Source organism: Schistocerca serialis, chromosome 5 (genome assembly GCF_023864345.2).
Source record: "Schistocerca serialis cubense isolate TAMUIC-IGC-003099 chromosome 5, iqSchSeri2.2, whole genome shotgun sequence".
In the NCBI taxonomy this organism is placed as follows: Eukaryota; Metazoa; Arthropoda; class Insecta; order Orthoptera; family Acrididae; genus Schistocerca; species Schistocerca serialis.
Genome location: NC_064642.1, coordinates 559,415,326 through 559,423,807, shown reverse-complemented (window position 1 = coordinate 559,423,807; position 8,482 = coordinate 559,415,326). Strand labels below are relative to the sequence as shown.

Here is an 8,482-nt window from a genome sequence, read left to right as displayed (position 1 = left end):
TGTACCTTGCAGGGGAGTTTTGCTAACCACCTCTGACTAGCACTTTCGCCTTCACAACCCGCCACTCACGCACCTCTGCACCATAGTAGTCCCATTCACCACCAGGTAGCTATAGCACTTACGACACATTGGCTGGTATATGTATGCGACTAAACACTTAATAAAAGTCAGTGGCTGATCTTATTGACATTCTCTTCTCACGACTTAAGTACAAAGTCTGACACTTCACTAAATTTTAATATTTGTCTTGTACTGTTGTCATCGTCTGCTAGGTTGTCAGACTGGTTTTCAGCAAAGCTGAAGAATGCCTTAACATCAGCATATGAAATGCACGTAGTTAAATACAAGGTGTTCATAAATTACCTTTACAACTTAAGACTTTAATACTTTTAATACTATACTACATATTAACAAATGGTTTACGACATATGATAAAACAACTCATAAAATTTTGTTTGCTCATTCGTATACATTAATGCATGCACCCTTAATGACACAGATAATGTCTAGTCGTAATTCCATTTATCTCCATGTACTATTCAAGATCTCTATTGTGACATGTTCAGATGCATAAGAATTGCGAGCCTTCAAGTCCTGTAGGTTTCTATCCTTGGTTCGGTATTCCAGATTCTTTACAAAACCCCACTGGCAGCAGTTTAGTAGTGTGAGGTCAGGGGATCATGGAGGCCATCTTGCCTAGCATATCCACTGCGAACTGTTCGCGGTGAGGTTTGGCCGTAGTTGTAATGCCTGAAGCTCCTGTTCCTTCTTGAGATATAACCGTAACATCTTATACAAGACATTGTGCACTGTACTGTGCAGAATTGACGTATAGCTGTAACTACAGTTCCATCCCCGACATAGACTCTCCCCAGTCTAAAAAATTCACTTCACCCAGTCCAAGACAAGGATGTTGTTATCCAGACACGTCAAACTTCTCATACGATAATGTAGATACCTCCCTTTATACGAGTTATTTTCGAAGACTGAAGAAATCGAAACATACATGCGTTTTCGCATCGCTAAAATGTCGCTACTTGTTGTGAAAATCCGGTGCAACAGTACGGCATATGATATACTTCCTCTAAGCAATCTCTCATCAGATAAACAAAAATATGTATTCTTATCAGTTTAATATCTGCTACGTCCTGCATCACAGGACTAGAATACTAAACTCATTTTTGGCTCACGACGCAGTGCTAAGAACATGCTCCACTTCTGTCACTGGATGCCTCCTCACCTTCGAAGTCTCTGAACGAAATCGAATGCTTTGTGACCTACGAAGTCTTAGCAGCACAAGGGAATTGTAACAAGCAGATTTATATGATGTATCGCTTTGTAAATTCGGTAATAGAGCCAATTTTATTACGATGGTCATACGTTTCTGTGTATGTGGGAGGCTGAAAGTTCATTAAAAGATCTTGCCGCAAAAAAAAAAAAAAAACGCCTGATTACCGCTCAAACTCGTGAATTATACGCATGGTGCTTTCGCTCTCGCTTCCAACCGCTCCACGGCACATCATTGATATAAAATTGACTGAGTAATTAATTAAATTGGCGATGAGAGTCACTTGTATGATGTGTAATTTTTTTTCTTGCAGTCTGGCATCTCGCCAGGTAGTTCAAATGAGAATCCCTGGAGGGAAGACGGTGTTCATATCGAGGAACATAACAGAGAAAATTTAGAGAACTGACATTTCAAGCTGACTGCAGAAGATATCTACTGCCACCAACATATATTTCGCATAAGGAAATTGAAATTGAAGTAGAAATTGAAATTGATGTAGATAGTTCCTGTGAGTTAGTATGGGCAGAGGTCACGCTTGGCAACCGGAAGAAAATAATAATTGCATCCTTTTACCGACCTCCTAAATCAGATGATACAATTGCTGAGACATTCAAAGAAAACTTGAGTTCGATTTCAAACACGTACCCGACTCATGCAGTTATAGTTGGCGGTGACTTTCATTCATCCTCGATACGTTGGCGAAAATACACGTTTAATTTTGGAAGTAAAAATTGTGCTAAACGCATTCTCTGAAAATTATTTTGAGCAATTAATTCATGAGCCGACGCGAATAGTAAACGGTTGTGAAAACATACTTGACCTCTTAGCAACAAATAATTCTGAGCTAATAACGATCCACAAAACGGATGCAGGGTTGTCGTAGCGAGTCTGAAAATTGTAACCCCAAAATTCTCCAAAAATAAACGAAAAATATACCTATTCAGAAAAGCAGATAAAAGTTCACTTGATACCTTCCTGAGAGACAATCTCCACTCCTTCCAAATTAACAATGTAAGTGTAGACCAAATGTGGCTTGAATTCAAATAAATAGTATCAGCAGCAATTGAGAGATTTATACCAAATAAATTAACAAACGACGAAGCTGATCCTCCATGGTATACAATACGGGTCAGAACACTGTTGCAGAAGAAACGAAAAAAACATGCCAGATTTAAACGGACGCAAAATCTCCATCGTTTGCACAACGAAATTGTCTCTCGAAACCTGAGAGAAAATCCAAATAGATTCTGGTCGTATGTGAAGTATGCTAGCCACAAGATACAATCAATGCATTCTCTGCACGATAGCAGTGGTGATACTATCGAAGACAGTGCTGCCAGAGCAGAGTTACTAAACACATCCTTCCACTACTCTTTCACCGAAGAAGACGAAGCAATGTGTTTCTCTGTACTCTCTACCAATCACAAGCCGGCCGGAGTGGCCGAGCGGTTCTAAGCGCTTCAGTCTGGAACTCTGTGACCGCTATGGTTGCAGGTTCGAATCCTGCCTCGGGCATGGATGTGTGTGATGTCCTTAGGTTAGTTGGGTTTAAGTAGTCCTAAGTTCTAGGGGACTGATGACCTCTGCTGTTAAGTCCCATAGTGCTCAGAGCCATTTGAACCATTTGAACCAATCACAATCACACAGTTTCTTCTAACAAATGCCTTACAGAACAGTTGCTGCATGGTTTTTAACAACATTCTGCAGTATGTCTACTGAGGTAATAGGAATACATGCAAGCTGACTGCTGTCTTGGATGCTTTCCTAGAAAAGAGAACCTTTTGCCCCTATATTGACGTGGATCTGTGTTAAAGGATGACAGAAAGTAGATGGAGTAATCGTCAAGAGTGTTTGTAACGAGGCTGGATTTATTGGTAGACTGGTGATGTATTCTACAGAGAGGGCATGTTGTGGAAAGTTGTTTTCATACATTTAATCATTTTTTTCCATTGTACTCTCAGGGTGTATCAGTTGTGTGATAAAACCTGAATTTGACTTGTATACAACAGCATGTTCTACGTGCGAATAAAGAGTGCTATACCACAGTCAGCAGAGGACTTCCAAGACATGTGTGATGAATCATGTCCACCAGACCAATGGAAAACCCATTTTGATTTTGGCATTCTCCTCTAGACAAACGAAGACTTATGTAAAGTATTCCATTTCCCTGCCACATCTTGGACATACTCATAAATTGAGTATTCAGTTTCATTACTGCAGAGATTCTAAGTCAGTGACAGGTGGTTGTGAGGTACTGCAATCCCTGTGTGTACAGCTGCTTGACAGATGTTGTGTGTGGAAGAGACTTGTTTTGATCTTGGAGTTAGAGCAGAATGGCATGTAATTTCATGTGTCAAACAACTCTGTTATGCATTTATCTATTTCCTCATAAGATGTCATTGTTTCGTGCATTTTTCCATTGCTGACAATCATGTTATAGGACAGCTATACTAGCGTAGCATAACTTCTAAATGATAATCGGATGTGAACAGTACCATCAGGAAGCCAATACAGTTCATGTATCACAAAGAATCTATGGTTTTTTCCCCCTTTGGTGTAGAAGGTTGTCGTTTTATTGTCTTAAGGTTTTTCACCAGAGCGAGTGGGATAGAAAACTTACAGAATGAATGTATGTCAAGTGTTGGAAATAAATTGCATTTCATGTGACTAATATACTGGAAACAACATTGCTTTAAAATTATAACATGTTAAAGGACAGAACCCTGTAGCCTTAGGAGTGTGTGTTCATGTTCTACAATCATTTCTGTCTTTCCAGTACCTTCCTGGTATAGAATCCAAACACTATAACAATGCAACAGAACTGATATTACAAGTGATTTATGTAAAATGTTTCAAACTCCTTCCATCTAGAGCTCCATCATGCATAAACCATACATTTCTTCTTCTTCTTAACCGTCTGTTATATCACCACAGTACTCTCAAATGTATCAGACGCCTATCTACTATAGACCAATAAGGAGTGGTAACCTCTTCAATATGCATTCATCTAGGGAGATCGTGTGTAATTGGATGAGTATGGAACTGTCTTTGAAGAATGGTAGTTACAGTACTGGAATGAGAATACTGATCTATATCACTAGTGTCAGTCAGTTGTGCCACTTTGTAACATGTTTTATGCTCTTTCTGAAATCAAAATGCCGAGGTGTATTGATTATGTGGAACTCAGCTAGCACCATTCCTTCATGAGACATCGAATGTAGAGTGTATAGTATCCTCCTGCTTCTGATCAGTTTGAAATTAAATCAGAGACAATGTTGCAGGGAGGGTCAGTTAAAGACAGAGGAACAGTCACAAGATGCATAGAGCTACCATATAGAGCTTTGCTCAGGATCCTTAGCCAATAGGTTCAATGAAGGGGCAGCCCATTTTGAAAGAGGGCCGAGTGCTGCTATAGATGTGATTTGTTTGTTGGGGTGGTAATCATCGAAGGTGTTGGTGAGATCTTTCAATCTCAGACTTCATTCTACGAGTGCAAGAATACTTCATGATTCCCACTCACTTACTGAATTTATGAAGTGTTTCACCTATGGAACACAGTTTTTGCACCTCTTCTCTGATGATGGTTATTCCCTACACTAAGAAACAGTATTTGTGTTATTAGCTATAGGCAGTGTAACAGGGTTCATGATATGTCCACATGTATATAGCACTCGCAAACTAATAGAAGGGGTGGTTCAGCAATGATACAGAATCTGAGAATCATGCTGCATTGTCACTGGCTGATGTCCGCCCCAGTAGCTGAGTGGTCAGCGTGACGGATTGCCGTCCTCTGGGCCCGGGTTCGATTCCCGGCTGGGTCGGAGATTTTCTCCGCTCAGGGACTGGGTGTTGTGTTGTGTTCATCATCATTTCATCCCCATCCGGCGTGCAGGTCGCCCAATGTGGCGCCGAATGTAATAAGACCTGCGATATGGCGGCCGGACCTGCCCCGCGAGGGGCCTCCCGGCCAATGACGCCAAACGCTCATTTCCATTTTCCACTGGCTGATAGCATCAAGAGATTGATGTGATGAGACATTTTGTTGACATGACAAGTCGTCAACAGTGATGGTTTTGAAATCAAGTAATTGGGTAAAATATGTTTAAATTACAAAAATTGATAGAAAATATGTAAAACTGAAGTAAATACAACAAAAATGTGGACTTATAGGCTCACCTGGATGTGTGAAAATCATTCCATTCCTCCACAGTGTGATTGACAACTGATGGTGCATACTACTTGTGCTCTAAGGGTTTACGTCCTGCAGAATACCCCCTTGTTCCACATGCGGTTATACACTATAAGCAATAAAAATGAAAGACATAGTGTCCGAGGATTTGGAGGTCATGATGACTACCAACTAGGAAACCAAAACAGTGATCATATAGCTGGGTGCAATATGCACCCCCAATATGTGGAATCAATGCACTTGGTGTCTGCCCCGATACGGGAATGGTCACCATAACGGACTGCCGTCCTAAGGGGCCCGGGTTCAATTTTCGGCTGGGTTGGGGATTTTCTCCGCCCAGGGACTGGGTGTTGTGTTGTCTTCATGATAATTTCATCCCCATCTGGTGTGCATGTTGCCCAATGTGGCATCAAATGTAATAAGACCTGCACCAATGTGGCCGGACCTGCCCCGTAAGGGGCCTCCTGGCCAATGACGCCAAACGCTCATTTCCATTCATTTCCAATGCACTTGGTCTCTTTGGAAATGGAACACTGAGATATCTGCTAACCTGTCACTGTGGAACATGAATTTAGATGTAGAGGTCATCACATTCGGAAAGCTGTTTGGAAATGATCCACAGTGCTGCAAACTCTTCCAGTTTCCATATGCTGTGATGTCCTCCACATTTTTGTCAGTAAGGAACACCAACTTTGCCTTTTATTTCAACCATCCTGTGTGCTGTGGGAGCAGCTTGCCTTACACCATGTGATGTCCAGCTACCTGTGAGAGCCAATGGATTGAAAAGTGTTAGTGTCGGTTTTGTACCTGCCATGGACCTCAAAGTCATGGTGGAAAAACAAAATGTATAGCATTGTACAAAGCTGTTGTCATACCCTGTTTGGATGTGTTACAGCAGAAAAACAATGTATCAAACTGATCATGAAAGAATTACGTGGGAATCCTCTCTTGTGATTGATAGTCTGTGGGACATGTTCTTCCTGCAGTACAGACAACAAAACTTTATGCAGGTCTGTAGAAGTGACTTTAATCACTGGCCACTTGCTCCAGTGGACCAATACATGTATATTTAACAGGAACACCACATATGCTCAATGTCAACACGCACTTGGTATTTGTTTTCGATATATTGGAGGAGAGAGACATGGTAAAATCTTATTGAGTTCTTTACCAGGTGGTGTTAGCGAAGTTTTATGGTTTGTAGTTTTTTTTCTGCTGAATATTACAAAAATAACTAAGAGAGAGAGAGAGAGAGAGAGAGAGAGAGAGAGAGACTGTGCTGTCAATGAATACTCTGGTACAACTACATTGTTGTACTTCTAGTGTAATAATCAAAGGAATATGATAAAGGAGATTAGAACATGTATAGCAGGATATTTATAGGCAGTCGTTCGATATTGATGAATTGAAGATTCATGAGAATATCGCAGATATCCAATACTCTGTCAAGAGGGGAGTTGAAAGGTGAGCTCTATACCACTTCTAAGTGTTTGGGAAAACATATTACAACCTCTCACATACATCTCGAAAACTGACTGCAATGAGAAAATTAGTGGTTAATATAAAGATTTTTACCAAGAGGCAATCGACAGTGAAAGTTCCATCTTTTGTTTTCTCGATAAATAAGAGACATCTTTCTTCCATGAGTTTTGTGTGCCTATAAATGGGTGGAGTGACATCTTAATAGGTAGACTAAATTTACAGCTATATGCTAACTTTACAAGCCATTGTACAGAATATCGCAGAGGGTATCCTGCACCACTACTAGTCATCTCCTTTCCTATTTTACTCACAAACAGAGTGAGGGAAAAAGTCTATATGCATGCCTCTTTATGAGCAATAATTTATCCTACCTTGTCTTCATAGTGCATATGTAAATGTATGTTGACGGCAATATAAATGTTTTGCAGGCAGCTTCAAATGTGGGTTCTCTAAATTTTCTCTATAGTGCTCCTCGAAAAGAACATTGGTTTATGTCCAGGGATCCCCATTTGAGCTATGTAGCAAGTGTAATCTGACTGCAGGAAAAAGTTTACTCATCATGCAAAGTGACTCTCACAATCAATTTAATTAAGTAGTCAATTAATTTGATATCAATGACCTGCTGCTGGGTGTTTGTAAGCAGTGGTGAGAGTATCAAGGGTGTGAGTTTGAGTGGTAATCAGGTGTCTTTTTGTTGTGGCGAGATCTTTTAATGAAATTTCAGTCTCCCACCTACAAAGGGACATATGACCATCATTATAAAATCAGCTCTACTATCGAATTTATAAAGTGATACATAATACTGTGGGGGACAAGAGGTTATTTTTAGGAAATATGGTGCGAAATTGTGACTTAGTGTGTTTCAGTGCGCGATGTGCCAGCCTCATGGCAGATGGCGGATGAAGGCTGGCTGACGCGTTATGCAGGTGACACAGTTTTGCAATGAGCATCAGTATGTGTGTACCTGCACAGCAGCCATCAACAGCCAGAATGCAGCATTAACAGAATTACGTAGGCGTGAGCCGCGTGCAGCACGGTTGTGTTAGCCAACTCATTGAGAACATTCTAACAAACATGGCGCTGCATAACCAGCAGATTCAGCAGCGGTCTGCACTATTTAAGGGCATCAGAGGTGGGCGTCGGCATCGGTTCGACTGATTGGGTGTTCGGTCGCTGTTACGTCATCGTCATCAGTGACGCTGTCCCCGAGGAGCGGCTGGCGGAGGGCGTTGCCAACTACTGCACCAGCGACTCCCAGCGTCGTCACAAGCCGAAGCATCTGCAGGAGGCAAGCTAGGTTGGGCCTCATGCTGCTAACCTCCTACCAGCTGTGCAGCCACTGACAGAGCACGGTGTCACGTTCCCCGGGCTGTGCGCATCAGCACGTCTCCACCATGACACGAGCGGTGGGGCTGAGCTACCGGAAAATGTATTGGAAGAACCAACAATAAAGAGGAAGAATGCTAAAAACAGCCACCTTCTTCTATCCAGCCACGTGCTACAACCCCGACCAAATCACCTGC

The 8,482-nt window shown here is 41.5% G+C and overlaps 1 pseudogene; it reads left to right on the top strand.

Annotated features, from left to right (window-relative positions):
• Positions 1 to 1,091: 1,091 nt before the first annotated feature.
• Positions 1,092 to 1,244, top strand: LOC126482856 (U2 spliceosomal RNA; annotated as a pseudogene).
• Positions 1,245 to 8,482: the final 7,238 nt, after the last annotated feature.